This window comes from Myotis yumanensis, unplaced genomic scaffold (assembly GCF_028538775.1).
Source record: "Myotis yumanensis isolate MYYU_CA2020_CCGP unplaced genomic scaffold, mMyoYum1.0.hap1 SCAF_4, whole genome shotgun sequence".
NCBI classification, from domain to species: domain Eukaryota; kingdom Metazoa; phylum Chordata; class Mammalia; order Chiroptera; family Vespertilionidae; genus Myotis; species Myotis yumanensis.
The window spans coordinates 85,088,355-85,108,573 of NW_027223755.1; the positions used below are offsets into that span (position 1 = coordinate 85,088,355).

Here is a 20,219-nt window from a genome sequence, read left to right on the forward strand (position 1 = left end):
TGAGGGGGTTGCGGGGGGGGGGTGGAGGGAGCTATAGGAGGGCGGCAGGGCCTGAGCGAAGGCGGAAGGCGGTGGCCAGAGTGAAGGCCCGGGTCCTGGGAGCTGGAGGGAAGCCAATGCCAGCAGGCAGGGGAAGGAAAGCCTATTACTGCATGAATCTTCGTGCATCGGGCCTCTAGTTTCATATAAATGGAAGCACGCTATATGTGACCTATTTGTCTAGCTTTCTTTACTTAGCACAATGTTTTTTAGGTTTGTCCAGATTATAGCATGTATCATTGCTTCCTTCCTTTTTCTGACTGAATAATATTCTAATGTATGTATATACCATTGGTTTATCCGTACATCCACCGATGGGCATTTGGGCCATTTCTACCTTTTGACTATTCTAAATAGGGCTGTTAGGAACACCTGTGTACATGTGCTTATCTAAGTACCTGTTTCATTTCCTTTGGGTATATACCTAGGAATAGAATGGCAGGGTCATATGGTAATTTTATATTTAACTTTTTGAAGAATTGGCAAATTCATAGTTACCGAACCATTTTTAATTCCAACCAGCAGTATATGAGGATTCTATTTTCTCCAGATCCTCTCCAAAACTTGGCTATTTTCCATTTTCTGTTTCTTTGTTTTTTTGGTGTTTGTTTTTTTTTTAGAGCCACTCTACTGGATATAAAGTGGTTTTGTTGTGCATTTTTCCTATTTTGACTACCGATATTGAGCATTCTTTTAATGTATTTTCATGTGTTCATATATCTTCTCTGAAGAAATGCCTACTCAAGCACTTTACCTATTTTTAAATTGGATTGTTTGTACTTTTATTGGTGATTTCTAAAAATTATTTATATAATCTGGATACTAGACCCTTATCAGATCTATAATTTTCAAATTTCCCCCATTGTATAGGTTATATTTTTCATTGCACAAAGTTTTTAATTTCTATGAAGTTCAATTTATCTTTTATTTTACTGTTCATTTTCCTGGTATCATATCTATGAATCCATTGCCAAATCCAGGGTCATGAGGCTTTATCTCTGTGTTTTCTTCTAAGGGTTTTATGGTTTCAGCTCTTACATTTAGGCTGTTAATCCATATTGAGGTAATTTTTGTACATGGTATGAGGTTGGGGTCCAAATTTATTCTTTTGCATGTGGCATTCCAGTTGTCCCAGCACCATTTGCTGAAGCCTTTCCTTGTTGAATGGTCTGTGAACCCTGATCTAAATCAATTGGCCATAGATATTTATTTCTGGGCCCTTGATTCTGTTCACCGTATGTTTGTTCTTATGCCAGGACCACACAGTTTTAATTACTGCAGTTTTGTAGTAAGCATTGAAATCAGGAAGCGTGAGCCAACTTTTCTTTTTCAAGATTGGTTTGGGTCTTTAGAGACCCTTATAATTCCATACAAATTTGAGGGTTGGCTTTTCCATTTCTGCCAAAAGGCCATTGGAATTTTGATAGGATTGCATTGAATCTGTAGATCATTTTGGGTAGTGTCGACATCTTAACCATATTGAGTCTTCCAATCATGAATATGGATTTTTTTAATTTATTTGGGTCTTTAGTTTTATAGTTTTCAGTGTACAAATCTTTGACCTCTTTGGCTAAATTATTTCCTAGGTATTGTATCCTTTTGGATGCCATTGTAAATGAATAGTTTTCTCAATTTCCTTTCTGGATGGAGCATTGCTGATATATAGAAACACAATTGACCTTTATGTGTTGGTCTTATACCTTGCTACTTAGCTGAATTAATTTTATTAGCTTTAAGATTTTCTATATATACTAGTAGAATCATTTCATCTGTGAACAGAGGTGCCTTTTGTTTATTTTCTTGCCTAATTGCTCTAGATAGAACTTCCAGTAAAGTGTTCAATAGCAATGGCGAACAGACATCCTTGTCTTAGTGATGATCTTAGGGGGTATTTTCAGTATTTTACCATCATGATGTTAGCTGTGGGTTCTTCTTTATTGTGCTAAGGAACTTCCTTTCAAATTATAGTTTTTACCCTGAAAGGGTGTTGGGTTTTGTCAAATGCTATTCCTACCCCATTTGAGATGATCATGTGGTAGGTAGAACCTTGAAGAAAGAGTAGGATTGATATAAAAAGAAATGTGGAGTCCAGAGAAGTAAGTAGCTAAAGTATAGTGCTGAGAACATGAGTAGTATCTGCAGAGATTACTGCACAGTCTGAGTCCCTGGAAGAAAATATTGCAGAGCAGAGGACTAAGATAGCAAGCTGGGAAAGGGCAGATTCTGAGAACGGTTGGAAGGCCCTTGAGTGCTAGAATGCTTTTATCCAGTCAACATCTGGAGCTCCTTAGGGTTTATGAACCCTGTGGAACTCGGAATCATCGCTTCAGCTCATTACTCTCCATTTTGGTGTCTCCACTTCATCTCTTCTATTGACTTGCACATTCATCTAGCATAGCAGTCTTTCCTTCATAATTTTGTCAGTCAGGTGACATGTAGAACAAAGGAAGTATTGGATTTATTTAATACCATATGATGAATTCTATGATTTTTTAAAATTTAGGAATAAAAACAAATTTAGGAAGGGAGCCAGTTCTATTTGGTAGTTCATTTCTAGTTACCTACAGAGACAGACCTGGTAACAAGCCAACAGCTTTTGTCAGCTACAAATTAGACTGGAGGGAAGAATGAACTGCACATTCCTCGCTCCCGGGCCAAGGTTCCTGAGATCTCTGCCAGCCGCTTCCAGACAGCAGCATGGCTCCTCAGCTGTCTCTCTAGTCAGGGAGACAGATGGAACCTCGGGGGCTTCCTGTTCAGGCGTCTCAGAATTCAAAGCTGTTATGATGTGTGGGCTTTGAAAATGCCACTCTTCGGGGAAGCGGAGCCTTGGCATCCCAGGCTTGCTTAAATTGAGCATGTGTTCTTTTCCATCTTCATGACTGTAATTTTTGCTGTGCGTGCCCCTAAGCCTTTTCTTGGAATGTCAGCAGAGGGTGGGTTCTGGCTGTGCTGGGAGCTGTGTGCTCATTAAGTGCTATAAGTTCGCCTTACTGCGCACTCCCATGGCCCACACTCAGGCCAGCCGCTCCCCTCCCTACACTTGTTCTAGTTTGTGTTCTTCTCCAAAAGGCCATTCCCGCGGGATTCTGCTCCCTCCATAGTGGACCTTAGCCCAAGCGCCAGCCTATCTGTGTCAGTGGCCATGGCATGTCAAGGTTGTGACTATTTAGCTCTTGAGCCAGGAGCCTCTGTCCTTTCTAGAGATGTTCCAGCATACTCTTGACCTCAGTGCAGGGACAAAAGCCCAGGAGCACTTGGTACAAATGATAATGGCTTTTTCATTAGGACACTTGGTCACAGAATTCCAGCTGTCCGTGTTAGGAGGTGCCAGTGAGGCCTCTCTTGGATAAGAAGGAAGTGGAGATCAATGGAGATCAGAAATGAGAGGATGGATGTCATTCAGTAATCGGAACGCTATTTGACTTCTGAGTTTTAGCCAACAGCAGGTGTGGCCATATCCATGGTGGTGAGGCCATTATTTCCTTATCCCTGTCCTCAGGCAGCGTTAATGAAGACGCTAACTGCGCATGGGCCAGTACTAGGCCCTGTGTGCAGCACATAGAAAATGCTGCCCCGTCAAATTGAGACTGGATATGTGAAATGATTTACTAAGACTTAACAGTTAACATAGCTCTTTCATTGCAGCAAGCACCTAACGTAGATAAGTAGATAAAACTTAAAAGTCTACATTTTGGAAGCAAATAGAGTTTTCACATTATAAAAAGAACACAGACTTTTATGCTGGAACATCAAATACAGATTTCGTTTTTCTTTTTAAAAAAGTTGCTTTGTTAACAATTAGGAACGCCATACAGGTTAGTTATGATTTAAAAATAAATAAATAATTTTTTTTAAAGTATACAAACTACAAAGGAAAAGCCACTGACCCACCTGAACATGCTTCTCCTCCCACAGGGTAAGCCGCTGTTAACATTCCTCTGTAGCTCCCCATCCATCCCTTTTTAAAGGACAGATGTAAGTATGTGCGTGTTAAAGGATGGTTTCTAATTGATATTGGCAAATGCATATGTTTACTGTAATCGTCTTTGCCCACATGTAAGCTGACATTGTTCAGGTCTGCTGCCTTAGCGGCCAGGTTGCAGACGCTGACAGCTGCCCCTTCGTTCTGCTCACCGCAGCAGTAGTAAGCTTACTGCGCACTACTTGTGGCCTTACTTTTTAGGTGACATCTCTATTGGCTTTTCTGCCACCACCAATTAGCCCCCTTGTCTACACACTCAGAATCTGTTCCTTTTATTTGAGGTGAAAATAGTTACTTCCACCGAGTGCGCATTTGCTAGGAATGCTTCCAGCAGTGGCAGTGCACTTCGGCTGCCTCTCTGGTTTTGCAGGGAGGTTGTTGCCTCGGAGGCTGCAACTCTTAATTGATTAGCTTCATGATAACTTTTTTTTTCAATTCATAGGTATTTGTATGACCCACAAGACACTATCTGCTTAGTAAAATATAAACATATTCTCTTCCCTGGATTTTCGCATAGAAGCTTACTCATCTGCCTCGGCATATTCTGCCTTGGTCTTGCTTTGTTTTGAAGTTTGTGGCTCATTCTTGGACGTAGAACCCCTTTCATTGACTGTGGTGTTTGCCACTGATTCAGAAATCCAGTCCTTGAAGACTTAGCACTCAGCAGACAGGCACAAGGTGGGCCCTTATTTGGCTCAAGTCTCTGCATCTCCAGGAACTGAATTTTTCATGCAGTAATTAAAATTTGTAGGTCAAGCCTCCCATGGCACCATTTGCTGCTAATGTGAGAAAGCAGTGATCAGATTCGCTTATGCTGCTCTTCACTGAGCTGAGACTTAAAGGATGAAGGGTGACATTTTCCCCCATTTTGTAAATTAATGCCATTGATCTGCCTAACAAGAACAAAGTTAGGCTTCAAAATACCAAATGATAAAGAGATTAAGACTTTAAATGGCTTTCCAAAAGGCAACCTCTATTGTAAGGCTCCAAGCTGACTATTGAACTTTCAATTAGAATTTCTAATAGGCTATTGACTTAAATGGACAAAATGTTGCCAGCGATAGCTTTCAAGATGACAAAGATTGCTTCTTACGTTCTGGATTATTGCTTTATGGAGCAAAGACTGTTCTGGAAGGGGAGTAATAATAACAACAACAATAACAGCAACAACAACAGACCTCCCTCTGTAGAGTGTCAGCTGCATCAGTGCTGTAATTTTCTCAAAGGCGAATAAATGTATTTTTAAGAAGTAAGTGCATTTTTGAAATATTCTCCCTTCTGGTGTTTGCTAAACATGGGCTCCATGAAACCTTCATGGCATGGAAGCCCCTTCAGTCTGTGACAGGGTGGCAGTATTCTCTTTTTATGAGAAGTGCCTGGTATGGGATGTTTCTCTGTGTGCTCACATGCATTCACGCATACTTGCATGTGTGTTCACAGTTGGGACTTTCGCAGATATATTGTCTGTCATTGCTCTCTGCCTCAGTTTACTTTTCTTAGAAGTCAAGATCCTCCTCCCCGATAGGCTTTCAGGTGGAATGAAAGTCTAGCCTTGTTAGGAGTCACTAGCACTAGTACATTTTTAAATACTAATTTTTCAAAGACCAGCTACCTCTTCTAGGATAAAGGGTTAATATTATGCTTATGTTACAGTGCATTAAAAACTCTAATTAAAACAGCATTACATTCCCATCTGCCAATCTCCAGTAATCTTCTTTAATTGCAGTAATTAAACTATATTTACATGTTCAGAATACTTGTAATTTAGCAAATTGCACTCTCTGCTCTACATTTAATCAAACAACCAGTTCCAGTATATTTAGTGTGGAAAGAAGTAATTTCAATGTTTTGATTACTATAGCAGATTTGACAGAGTAAGTGCCCCTCTAGAAGAGGGCTTGAAAGGGAAGGCAAACATGAAATATAGTCATGGTTTTGATTGTCATGTGAATGCCTAATTATATGTTGGAGGATTAACTATTAAAGGGTATCATGGTTGCACTTGATGTTTAGACACAGCCAATATTACCGATAGTAGAGACTGTCTTTTAAGAAAATATAACAAAGGAGCACATTTTTCTCTTTAAAGTTTGGGAGATCATTGGAAAACTCCATGACAGTGTTGCTGAATGGTGTAACTGCTGTTGGGTCTCCTACCTGTGAATCCCAAGCCTGTCATGCTGGATGTGCCTAATATTGCCTGTGTCTAAACATCAGGTGTAACCATGATACCTTTTATTCTTCCCAATTAGAGTCCAGAAAGAATCAGTGATAAACAACAGTGATGACGACACCAGCGCAGGAGTGAGTCCCTCTGCATTCCTGTCTCTTAGGCTGTGTCTGGATTGGCTCTGGGCAGACATGTGCTTTCTTGAAAGGGCCCTTCAGTAGAAGTGGTAGAAATGGGCCTTTCTCGCAGCACCTTTTGTACCAGACCATTCCCTAACCCATTCCCTCCACCTCATCTCTTTTTCTTGTAGTTTTTTTTTCCATTTGAAAAACAAAGAATAATATTGTGAATATTGATTATATTTTTAAAAGGAACTTACTAAAATATTTATTTAAATGCTGCTTGCTATTGGCATTGTCTAGGAGGACTGGTATAATAGTTTCTGTTTCTCTGTATGAATTTGACTGGATATTGGGTATTGTCATTAAATCTCTGTTTTTTCAAAACAATATGTCAATTTACTCAACATAGAATCTGAAGTAATCTCTTTTCCAGTAGCTTCTTTCTAATTATGTGATATTAACAGTATTTCCTAGAATTTGGATCTCTCCTCACTTGTGGGCCATCTATGGTATTAATAAGGATGATGCAATTAATGAAAACAGACAGTCTAACACTCCTGTTGAATACCAAAGTGGAATCTGGTTTCTTGACCATGTGAACAGAGCAAGTTACTGAATTGTTAAAAATAATACCTGGGAGTGAGGACTAAGGTTTTCTAAAAGGTTCAGTTATGTTTTACTTCTGAAGGTTTCATATTGTTTGGGGTATGGTAGAGAAAGGGGCTTGGGTATTTTTGGCTCATGAAAAGGTCAGGATGAAAAATCTTGACACAAAAAATTGGACTTTAGATTGTCACAAGAAGACTCATTCAGTTCAATCTAGTGAGAATTTAAGTTCTGACAATTCTTTTAATATCTGGTTTCTTCCTGTTTCTTACAAAGAGATGCTGATTAATTTATGATGGCTGCCTTTAAAAAATACAGTGAGCAAAATTAAGTGTTATAGTGAAATTCCAGGCACAACAGTGCTGCTAACTGCACTAAGCAGGTTTGAGGGTGCAAGAGACACGTTGAGAGAAAAAGAGAAGTAATTTGAAGCTGAGGACAGGGTGGACATTTCAGCTGTTACTTAGCTGTTTAGTCCCAAACAAACTACCTAATGTCCCTGAGCCTCTGATGTCTCATCTAAAACGGACATAATAATACACTTACAGGTGCTGTGCTGTTAGTTTTTCTCTTCCATGTATGAACACACACACCATAGAAACGTAGCCTTTGGAATGATACATGATTTGGACACAAACATTAGTACAGTTTTTTAAACAATGCAGCATAACTGTCAGGAGAACTATGCAAAGGGATGAGGTACATCTAGAACTGAAACCTCTGGTTTCCCCAAACGTTACACAATGAAGGGCACAATGGAAGGACTGATCTCAGTACTCTTTCACACTCTCTGCTTGGAGGTGCTATGAGCAACAGAATAACCCCCAAATCACTCTTAATTCACACCCCACTGAGTCAAGTCCTGAGTGAATGAGAATAGACTGTATGACACATACCTGCATGGCAAGTCAGCACCTCTGCTCTCCAGCAGTTGCGAGGGAAGGTGAGTTTAGTTCTTATTCTTGGTGACCTGGGGATGAGGTCAGCATTCTCGGTAAACTCAAACATATGAACATCTGTCTTCTTGAAACCTTCTACCTTGGGGCAGGGTCTGGGGACCCTAGATCCAGAGAGAATCTCCAGCATTTAATTCCAAAGGCAGAAGTTCTGACATTTACATTCTGCTAATTTCACACATTATCTTGCAGCCTATAGGACCTAGGCTCCTGCCAGCAAGACTCTTTAGGAAAGAGTGCTTTTTTGGAGGTGTAGGAAGGGTGTTGAGCTGCAGAGACATTTTTAATAGTGTTCCTGAAATGTCCAAGTGGACTTACGATGTAAATCATCTGAAGTCCAAAGCCCTCTTCTGAACTTAGTCTTCTAAGAAAGCTTTACTCCGGCCCTCTCCAAAAATATGGCTGATTTCCTATTTCCAGTGTTTACTTATACTGTACGATGTTTGCTATATAATGCGTTTATTGTATAATAAGGGACTCTGATTTATTAGCTCTTCATTAATCTCATCGCTGGTAAATATTACCACCTTTGGCAGGGATGTGAGCCCCAATCAGGTGATATCATTGCTTTTTAATGAACAATTCTCAGAGTAGCAACATTACATGTGAAAATCCTTATTCTGCATTAAAGGGCCCCAGAATAAAAGACACAAAGGCACTGAAAAAGTTGTGCTGAGAAATGAGGCAGAATTCATTACCAGTTCGATATCCTGCTAGTTAACAGTCTTTGATCTATCATATTACCCTTGTGAAACAGTAAGAAATCACGGGCAGAGTGGCAGTGAACTATACAGCGTGTGTAGGCATTTTGTAAATGCTGCCTTGTTATTTATTGCCTAGCCTAACTGCTGGAATTTAACACAATGACAACTTTCGCAGAGGGGGCATGCGGAAAACTGTGATATTTTACAACCTGAGAAGTTCAGCACTGAGATAGTAAGGGCCCAGCTCTCATTAGCCGAATGGTAGATTTTTCTAATTAGTTCTTTCTAGTGCAATTAGCAGGAAAGAGTCTAATCACCTCATGTGAAACCAATCTGATGCTTGGAAAAGAATGCCCTTGGCTTCCCTTTCAGATTGGATTTTAGGATTTTCCATGCACCTCCTTAAAGAATGGAATCTGTGTTTATATAAAACATGAGGAGAAAGGACAAGAAATGGACAACTTGTTGACTTGCCGGTGCCAGTATAGCTGGAGAAAATGCTTGGAAATATTCATTAATTGGCAGTTATCCGTTTATCATTTCAGCTGCAGAATCTGTTTCCCTGATTTCTTTCATTTTGAAGTTGGAGACGTGGGCCTGGAACAGCTACAGTGCAGCATGGCTGCCCCTTCTGGGGGCATGAAGCCTACTGCATATTAGAATCAAAATGCACTTGGGCTCCTGGGCCTGTGGGCTTGTTTCTCAGCCCCTACAGGGCCAGCAGTGCCCACAGCTTGTGCTGATCTGTGCATTCAGGGCTTTGTCTCTCCTGCTCTCTGCCTTGGCGTCCTCCATAGGTGCCACACTCAGTTTTGAACTGTTCTCAAGGTTCTAGTGGCCATCCATCAACTCACAGTTTTTAAGTGAGCTGACTGATTATCTGTTAATAATGTTTGTTTTTAATTGGAAAGGAAACTCTAATGATAACCTCTGGTCCCGTAGTCTGTAAACTATTGCCACTTTTGGGGAAGCTACTTGCTTGTAAGAAGATGGATGATAAAATGGTGAGTGTGTGCAAATAATTATTATGAACCAGTGAAAGAAATAGACAGTTTTGCTCACGAGATTGTGGAGGCCAAGAAGATGTCTTTCCTCTGACAATATCAATACTGTCCACGAGAACTTCCTGTGGTGATGAAAGTGTCTGAATTGTCCATGCAGTAGGCCCTCGCTACATGTGGCTGTATAGCACTTGAAATGGGAGACTGAGGAACCAAATTTTTAATCTTACTAATTTTAATTAGCTTGAACTTAAATAGCCCCTTGTGACTATGGCTACTGTGGTGGTCAGTGCCAGCCTGGACCTCTTCTACCTCCTGACCACCCTGCCCCGCTTACATAGCTGCACATACTGACAGAAAACGTTGATCTTCTGCTCCCTCTTGCTACCCATTCTCCTCTGCTTTACCTTAAAACCAGCCTTACTGTTCTCAGCATCACTAGCAGTTCACTATAAGGCTTGTTATCCACCAAGCTGAATTTTTGTTCTAAAGTTGGAAAATATATTGTAGTTTCTTAAATGACCAAAAATACAGATTTGTTTCTAAGAGGAGAGGTGGGAAGGAATCAGTCCAGTTAGGTTCATTTATGGACGTTCCCCAGTTTCAAAGGTAGGGCACTATGCAACACCTCTCTCCAAGCAGCTAGATGAAGTGTATGCAAATGACTTCTATAAACTCCCTGTGATGTTTTCATGATACTTAATTGAAGTAAGCAAAAATAGAATATTTAACCATCATTGTCAATGATGTCTAACAAATGCGCTAGCTTTGCTCATGATAGCCAGTTGCACTATGGTAAATAAACCCTTCAGGTCACGCTGTCAGGATACAGATAGCAGCCTGGACACACAGGCCTCTCTGTGATTTGATAGACTGGTCTGGTTCCTTCTCTCATGGTTGGAAGTCTCATATTGTTGCTTTGGACCCTGAGATGGATCCTGTTTAAAGGAGAAAAGGAAGAACTAAATTGTATATTCAACAGGATGCACATTCATCTACTCAACAAACATTTATTGAAGGTGAACTGTATGCTAGGACTTATGGTAGTCTCTGGGGGTGCATCGGTGGAAAGATACTAAGTACCCCCACTGCACTGTAACCTCAAGCAACTGACACATAAACAGTTAAAGATTACACTATGTGATAAGTGTCACAAAAGACATGTATGCAGGGTATGCGGTGGAAAATGAAGGAAAACTAAGTGGTGGTTTTAGTGGAACATGTAAGGCGAGTTTTCAAGTCAATTATAAGAGCTTTCCAGGGATATAGAGAAGGCAGGGCCTTCATGAAGGGGACTGTGTTAAACAGGAATTCTGTGTGGGATGGTGAGAGTGCTGAGAGATGAGGAGGGGAAGGAAGCCCTCCATGAGCTTAGTAACATAACAGGGCCAGGACTTAGATGAGGCACCTAATGCACAGAATTTAAGGGAGCAATCCTTGTGGGGGTCATGCAAGTTCAAGGTTGGTACTTACAGCCCCGAGACTGAGTGCCTCCTTAAATTGTGAGCCCTAGGCACCTCATTTGCCTTACCCTGATCCAGGTCCTGAAACATGACTCTATTTGTTTTTAGTATTTGTTTTAAGTGTACAGGATCATGGCTGGACAATTACATAACTGACAAAGTGATCCCCCAATAATTTATTTAAACCTTGGTTTTTATGCAGTGAGTGGCCTTGAAAGAGAGCTGGGTGAGAATCTGAAGCAAGGCAGTAAGTTAGACATGGCAGAGTAGAAATCAATGAGATGCATTGAAAAGGTAAAGGCAAAATACCTACTGACAGAAATAATATGAGCCATCAGAAAGAGAGCCTAATTGTCTTGTCACTGCATTCTGGGGACTTTTCCCATTGCCTGCCACTGGGTTTCCCTGATTTTTCACATTCCTCAGTTCCTACTCTGTCCTAAGGTCATGCCCAATTCAAGACCCAACCTTACCTATCTCCTAGGTCCCATGCACTAGTCATAGCGGTCGCCAACCTTTTGGACCTCACGGACCACCAGTGGTCCACGGACCACCAGTTGGCGACTGCTGCACTAGAGCATGTTTTGAGAGCAGGCCACAAGAGTTGGATTATTTTAAAAGTGCCTGACTTTAGATGGATCTGCTGGGCTGGATGGTGTTAACACACTTGGAGAATTGCAGTCTTCCTGGCTTTCTAAATTCAGTGACCTTATTTTAAAAGATGATCAACATGGCTTAGAACCTTTTGAGGATTAGGAGACATTTTAGCAAGTTTATCAAGAATAAGCAAAGATGACATTTGGCTGGCAGTAGTTCCACCCCCCAAAACCACTTGACAGGTTTAGAATTACCAACACTGCTTGAAACTCCCTCCTTCCCCCAGTCTCTGGGATGTTTTCAGAAGGGACTCTTTTCTTCAAAGGCATCCAAGAATAGAGTTAACTGGGAAATCATGCAGGGAAAGACCTCTTGGCTCCTCGGGCCGCCCGCTGTGCCCCCGCCCCCAGCATATGCTATTACTTGTCTCAGATAAGTAGACAGGTGGCTGTGTGCAAAGCAGGGTCCAACGTGCCTTGGCTCAGGGAAGTTTGCAAACAAAGCCTCAAAGCCTCGCACTGTTTTCTGAAGTCTCCTGGTCTTGCCTACTCCTTGTCACCTGCATCTGAAAGCATTTGTGGAGGTGTCTGGTGTAGAACAGAGGGCTCCCCGCATTTATTGGGATTAGAACCATAGCATGGCAGGGTAGGATGAGTAATTGTAGGTCATCTTGTTCATCCTCCATCTGGAAAATCTTCCAGACCACTTTTCCCCACAATGCCTGTAAGGCCATACCCTCCTAGGACAAACAGACAGCTTCACTGCCTCCTCAGTCAGCGCTTGCCAAACCTCAGTGATACTCAGGCATTCACTTCCACTTCCTCACTGTTCTGCCCTTGAGTGGTAGTTTCTTTGAAAGTGTGCCAGGCTTTCCAACTTCTATACGCGGCCTCGCAAAATCAGGTTGGAACTCTCCATCACAGGCCCCCCTTCTTGGGAGGACCATTGGCAGCCTAGCCATTCTGAAGCTGCCCAACCCCATTGAGCCATTGTCCCTTCCAAAGTCTTTAACTATGAGAGTAGACTCCGTGTTTACCTAGGAATTATGAAGCAAGATGAGTAGGTAGAATAAGTGGGGGGTGACAGAAAAGACAGGTCCCCAGGAAGACCAACACCTCCCTCCTGGTCCTGAGAAGTACAGCTGTCGCCTGTTCTGTAGCCAGGAGTCCACACCATCCACTGCACGCTGACTGCCTGGCTGTTGTCTGGCTCTGTGTGCGGGGAGCTTGTCTCCTCATGGCAGCCACCCAGTGCTGGCAATGCCTCCCACTGCTTTGCTCTGTGTCTTGGTTCACACTGACACTTCTTCCTGATGGCTTCCCGGTCCCGCTGCAGGCACATCAAACGCGTTGAGGTGCTACTGCCATGGACAGCTTAGCTTCCCTGTTACCTTCCTACCTCCCCCTACGCAATCCTAGGTTTGAGATATGCCTTCTCGAAGTCCTTCCATAACATCTAAGCATATCTCCGTCACAGTCCATATACCAGGGTAAAATGATCCGTGTGTGTGTTTCTTCCACTGGACGGTCATTTCCTTGAGGACTGGCACTGTGCCTCACTCATCCATGTGACCACAGTGCCAAGACACAGTATAGGTGCTATTTAATAAACGGAGGCATGTATGAACGAGTGTTCCCACTGTGTTTCAGGGTGTTTTTCTCTTTCCCCTCCATCTTTCCTCTTCATTCCTTAACTTCAGTGAGGAGGGATGAAGTCGTGCAAACAGGAAACCAGAAGCAGAAGAGAATCCCAGACTCCCAACAGCCCCTTCCCATCTTGGATGCCCCACAGCATAGAGACCCGTCCTCAGGACCCCTGGCTCATCTTTTCCACAGTGTGCAGCTAGCTTGCCCGAGGGGCACCCAGAGGGAAGGCCGGCCTCCATCAGAGAAGCTCCAAGGGGATATTTTCTGCAGGGCTTTGCAGGTCCCCTCAGCTCCCATCCCTCTGCATCAGGGAGGGCTCCAGGGCACAGCTCCTTCCTTCCACCCTTGATGGTACCTGCTTTGGTCTGTGGCTCTGAAGACTCCCTGGCGCTGTGAGCACTACTATGTCACTCTCCTCTGTGCTGGCTCATGCCATCTCTTCCTGCACCTTGGGGTGAAAGTTCTAGAGGCTTATGAACAAGTAAGTTACATACTTCCTGCATAGACAGGAATTAGAAAACACCCCTTCAAAGGGAAGGGAAATGAAAGTTCCTGAAGGATCTAAAAATTTTTATTAATTGATTTGAGAGAGAGAGAGAGGAGAGAGAGGTATTGTTTCCTTGGTGTATCGAGACAATGCTCTAACCAACTGAACTCCCTGGCCAGGGCCTTGGAGGATTTGAAGATAGTGCACACTCCCTTCCCTTCCAACCGGTGCTGCAGAGTCAGACTAAAGGTGCTTGTGCTGCACCTCATTCATTCACCACCACAGAACATGGCAGGGTTGACTCTGTGTTTTAACAGGAAAACAAGGCTCAGAAAGTTGAAAGTACCTTGGAAAGACCGTAGCTAGTTATTGGCTAAACAAGATTATACATCCAGATCTATCCATTTACTTCCCCATTTAAAAGAAAACTGTGAAAAAATTATTTTTGTGGCTCCTTAAGTACCTTTTAATCTCCTTGAGATAAACTCTTTGTATGGTGTTGTTTCTAACCCCCCACCCCACCCCCCCCACCACCACCACCAATGTTTCATAATTCAGTGTTCACCAGGCAGTTGTTACCCAAGAATTCCAACCAAGTAATAGTGAACTAATGGGATTTCATCCTATGAATTGGTGGACCCTTTTCTAGGATTTGAGTATGTGCTCTGTCCATCACAGAGGGCCAAGAAATAGGGAGGCATATAGAGAACAAAACAACTAGTTCTTGATAAAAAACAAACAAACAAAATACAACTCTTTTTTATAACAAAAATGGCAGAGTTACTAAGGACGAAGAACTACTCTAAGCATTTTATACTCATCTCATTGAATTCCTCCAACCCCACGTGAAGGAGACACTACTACCACCATCATCCGGTTTACAAGTGAGCAGACTGAGGCTTGAAGAGGCTAGATAACCTGCCAGTGCAGACCCAGGCAGTCTGACTCAGCGCCCGCTACTTCCAGACCCCTGTCTGACTCCGTTCCAGGGTGGAGAGCAGCCTGTGGGCTTCGTGACTGTGCTGCTTGGTGCACAGCAAGACGGACCATAATCAGCACTTGAATAATGGAATTTTCATGAGTGATTAAAGTAAAAGCCAGGATTTAGAGATTGAGAGTTGATTGTTAAGGGATAAATGATATTTGGGACGTCTTACTGGATTTGATTAAAGTGAAATTCAAAAACCATCACAAAGATGATTATTTACCAGTGGTACTTTAAGGGCTTTTTTTGTGGCTCAAGTCATTGACACTCCAATACTTAAAATCTCTGTGCTCAAAACCAGAATGTAATTGATCCTTGGAAAATCAGAGGTTAGTGCCTTCCTTGGCAAGCTATTTCTGAGCTGTTAGACTGTAACATAATCACCCTTTGAAGACAGATCTTGTTGTATTTTTTTCCTCCTATGGTGCCTAGTATCTGGCTTTATACATAATAGATACTTTGAGATGGATGGACAGACAGAAATTATTTTATATTGCTTCAGGGGCTCTGAATTCAAGGAAGAGTTGATTTCTGAATGAAGTATATTAGCAAAGATTGCCTAAGCACAGAAATCTCATTTCTCCTCGTAATTATCTGGATGTCAGGGGCCAGGTCCCAGTCTGAGTGTCATACTGTGCCTTTATAAAGCTAATATTTCCTGGAAGAGAGGCCAACTATGAAATAATAGCAAGCACATGGACAGAGGCTGCATGTTGTCCATTGGCACCAAAAGGTCAGACAAAATAGGGGGCTGGACCAGGGTGTGTGGACACAAGCAGGCATTTGGGATTCAAGCTCGCAGCCAGTGCTGATGCTACAGCAACAGGACTGTAAGATATAAAAAGTAAAGGCCGTGCCCAAATGCTGGAAGCGAAGGGCCAAATAGATGCTGGGTGCTGTTAACTAGTAAACAAATTCCATGGCTTTTTAGAGGACAGTTCTTTTTAATAGTTCACCTTTATTCTGTTCACTACATGTAAGGCATGGTTCTAAGCACTTTACAATAGTTAATCCTCATAACGATCTGTGACATAAATACTATTTTTATTCCCATCTTACAGAGAGAAAACAGGTGTAACCCTGATCAGGTAGCTCATTTGCTTAGAGCGTCGCCCCAAAACGCCAAGGTCAGAGCACGTACAAGAAGCAACCAATGAATGCATAAATCAGTGGAACAACAAATCAATGTTTCTCTCTCCCTCCCTCCCTCTTTTCCCTCTCCCTTCATCTCGCCTTCTCTCCTTTCCTCCCTTCTCTCTCTAAAAAAAAATCAATAAAAAAAAAAATAATAGCCCTGGCCAGTTTGTCTTAGTGGATGGAGCGTTGACCTGCGGACTGAAAGGTTCTGGGTTTGATCCTGGTTAAGGGCACATACCTCGGTTGGAGGCTCAATCCCTGGCCCTAGTCGAGGTATGTGCAGGAAGCAGCCAGTTGATGTGTCTCTCTCAATTGATGTTTCCCTTTGTCTGTCTCTCCCCCTCCTTTCTACTCTCTCTAAAAATCAATGGAAAAATATCCTTTGATGAGGATTAACAAATAATAATAATAATAAAAACAGCTGTAACGAGTTTAAGGAATTTGCCCCCAGTGTCACTGCTTGTAAGCCATGAAGCCATTCTGTCTGACTCTAGAGATCATGCTCTTAACCCCTGAGCCAGGCTGCCAGTTCTGGTGGGTGGTGTGTCTTGGTGGTTCGGTTTCCCGTGCTGCCTCTTAGAACCTGCGCTCTGGCAGTGTCAGCCAAGACTTGCCTTGAAAGCCTGGCCTAACCTGTCTTTTTCAGTTCAGTAACTTCTTTATCTGAATCTTTGGCTACCTGCATACACTCCTGGGTTCCTAGGTTGTAAACTCCCTGAGAGTAGAGAGTCTATCTCACTCATTTGTGCTCTTTCAACTTCTGTCCAAGGGAAGCCTCTGGGTGTTTTTCTCTGGGTACCTCTCGATCTAAATTATCCCATCAGTTGCTGGGATCTTCATTGGTATTTCTTGGCCCAAGGATTGCGTCAACAGCAACAGGAGGCAGCAGAGACCTCAGCAGTGTTCATCAAGCATGTTGAGTACCGACTGTATTCCAGGAGTTAGACAGAAGTAAACCTTTTCAGAGCATACAGTACAGCAGAGAAACAAATGAAGTAAGCACAAGTGTGATAGGTGCTGTGGAAAAAAAAAAAAGCTAAGAAGCTGAGATGGAGAATAATGGAGATGGGGTGAGAGTGGGTGTGGGAAATGCATCCTTGAGAAAGTGACATTCTAAGCTGAGACTTAAAGAAGAGGACCGCTTAGGTGAGAATGAGACTGGAAGGGAAGCACCTTCTAGGCAAGGAGGTTTACCCTTTTTAATGGTGGAATTCAGATAAATCAGTTACTTCTTCTATGTTCCTGCCAGACTTTTGTCCCCCCAGTTTGCAGCCTATTCTCTTTTTTTAGTAGATCCAAGTCCACTTACCAAAGCAACACCCATATTCAGAGAGTTTTTTTGACCACTTGCTCTGGAAACAGAAAATCAGAGGCAAAAGCGGTCCCTCCTGGCTGACAGGGCATAGAGCATAGGTTAACTTCTATTGTCTCTTCCTCTGCGTCATAAACTTGCTTGCACACAGCTCAGGAGTGGAAATATGTCATATTCTTTATATTTGTTATATCTCTTTTATGACTGACTCAAAGCATGAAAATTGAAATTAATAAAAGGCAAATGATTTTTTTATATCAGCAGTAATTATTTTTTCTAAAATTTGCTAAATATTGGAGTCATGTCCCTTATCCCAGGGTGGTGGATTCAGTACCCTGTACTCAAGAGAAGGTTCTATACTTCATAGGAGAGGTGCCTTTGCAGCCTCCAGCAGGAGGGTAGCCGAGCACTTTGGGGTCCAGGTGCCCCTCGGTGAATGAACCAGATGCTGGAGAAGTCTGCCTGTGGACAGTGGCTCTCTTGATCCCAACTTTCTCCTCCCCCATGTTGCAGTTGAGATCCCCTGAAAGGTCCCATTTCCCCACCATTCATAAATGGTCTGTAAATTATTTAAGAGCAGGAAACACAGCCTTTTTCCCATTGGGTTTTTCCCCTCAATCACACGAGTCTTTTCTCTGAGCACACATGGCCCAGACTCACTGTCAGGGGAGATGTAATGCCAGCATCTGGTGTTAATATCTATTGTTGACATTTTGGGAATGAGAACATGAGCTATTAGGGAAGATGTTTGCTTGTACCTAATTAATGTCCTGTTGTATCCCCTCTTGTTGTCAGCTCTGCCTCACCATCCTGCCTTGGCATTTTCTTTTACTGGCTAAGTTTTAAAGTTAATTATTTCTCTGTTGAATGTTAAATGCCACCTTTTTAAAATGCTGTTCCTCAGCGTGAATTCCTGGTTATCGAAAATCAAAATAATCTGTACAATGATCAACTCTTGACCTGAAGCCAGTGTTCTTGCTAATCATTCCTCTGAAGTGTGATGGCATTTGCTGACGTCTGGCAGCGTGGATCCCTCCAGCAGATGTCGGTTCCTGGCTACCACATTCCTCCCATGTCTAGCCTTCCAAGTGCGGAGCAGGCCTGGAGCTCTGGTGCATCATCTAATGCAAGCAGTGGCGAGGGGGCAACTCTTCCAGACTCATTTTGTCTGAACTCAGTTCACTGTTAAACCTCCTTAGGCAACTCCAGTAAATGCAGACAGACGCGAGGAACCTCAGATAGAATGATTCCCTAAAATCTTTTATGAAACATATGTTTTGGTGGGAAATTGCGACTTTCTTTATTTCAGATTATTTATTAAAACAGTAGTAAAAACTATAGCTGATACTCATTGAGTGCTGACTCGGTGCCAGGCTTTGTTACGTTTTCACATGGATTATCTCAACAGTCCTATGAGGTAAGTATTGTAATATCCCCAACTTCAAACTGAGCAGTTTGAGGCACTGACAACTTAAGTAATTTATACACTGTCTTATGCCCGGTTAGTGCTGGGCCAGGGGCCTGTGCTCTTCCTCCCCCAGCACAGAGCATGCATGTGGGACTGTGGCCTTGAGTCACACGTGGCTACTAGGCACTTAGATGGGGCGAATCCGAATTGAGATGTGTTGTAGGTGTAAAGTATACACCAAATTCCCAAGACTCACTGTCAAAAAATTGCGTAAAATAGCTCATTAATAATGTGTTATATCAATTACTTGTCAGAATGATAATATTTTGGACATACGGGGTTAAATAAAGTGTATTATTAAAATCAATTTTACTTATTTAATGTGGCTATTAGAAGATTTTAAATTTCCTGTGCTGCTTGCATTTTATTTCTATGGACAGGGCTGTTATGGAGACATATCCAGAGTCCCAGGGTTTCTAGATTCTTTCCTTGCCTTAGGAGTTCCTGATCCTAAATTATTGAGGGAATATGCACAAATTTCTGACCCTTCCCCTCCTTTCCGGTCATTTCACTTCCAGAAATCCAGCACCAAGTATAAATCCTTACATCTGGGTCCCAACCAAGAAACCCATCTGTTGGCTCTTATCACGTATGGAGAGATAAAACACCGACATGTTATGCATTAAGGAGATCAAAAGGAGGGCTAATGACAGAAATGTGGCTGCTGTTAAAATGTCCTGGGAGGATAAACTGGCAGCCTTTTGTTCTCCTTAAGGCGACCCCCTTAAATGTATCCCAGAGACCCTGTCTCAGTTCTCTTTCCGCGGCCCCCCCTTGCCCTCCCTTCCAGTCCTGCCCTCCACTGTCCGGTCCAGCCCCCTCTCTGGGCATGTGCACAGCGGCCCCGCTGTTAAGCAGTTCTGACACGAAGCAGGCCTTTTTCCCTGCCTGAGAGAGTCGAGTGTATAATGGTGTTGCCCTCCACCGGGGATCTCTGAGAAGCTTTATGGCTCTAGCAGGCATGGGGGAACCAATCGCAAGCACTAGCAGCTGATATATGACACTAATATAGGGTTCACTTTTATTCTCCACCTAAAAAAAGATAGATTGTTCCAAGTTTAGACAGGCTGTAAAACCGTGTGCTTCTGGAACCACGCTGCCTTCCCCCGGGACCACTCTAATTGCTCTACATCTGTACAAAGGTTCCTTGTAATCGGGCTTTCTGCCTTCATTTGTCTTCTTTTCAGCCTCTTAGTAAAGACCTTAATTGGTCTTAGTGGGGCTTTTTTCAGTTAGTGTAACTGTACCTTTAGGGCTGAACAAGTACCAGACACTACCTACAGGAGAGTGGGGAGATGGGAAAGGCAGCATGCTCTTTTACCTCTAACCGTTTAATTAATGTGCTCGGGACAAGGGGCCGTTGGAAGACATGTGTGCTCCCCTGGGACCCTGCTGCAGATCAGAAGGAACTGGGGCGAGGTGGAATTTTCTAGATTTCTTTTCCTGCCTCAGACTCTGTGAACACTCATTAGCTTCATAATTGTCTCACAATAAACTGCTGGATCAGGTTTCAGGCTCTCCTCTTTGGAGGATCGAGTTGC

General features: G+C 42.7%; 1 protein-coding gene across 6 annotated transcripts in view; it reads left to right on the forward strand.

The window, feature by feature from the left end:
- The window catches only part of AUTS2 (activator of transcription and developmental regulator AUTS2), a 1,107,415-nt gene that overhangs the window by 695,390 nt on the left and 391,806 nt on the right, over positions 1–20,219 (forward strand). The gene's annotated exons all lie outside the window — the stretch shown is intronic.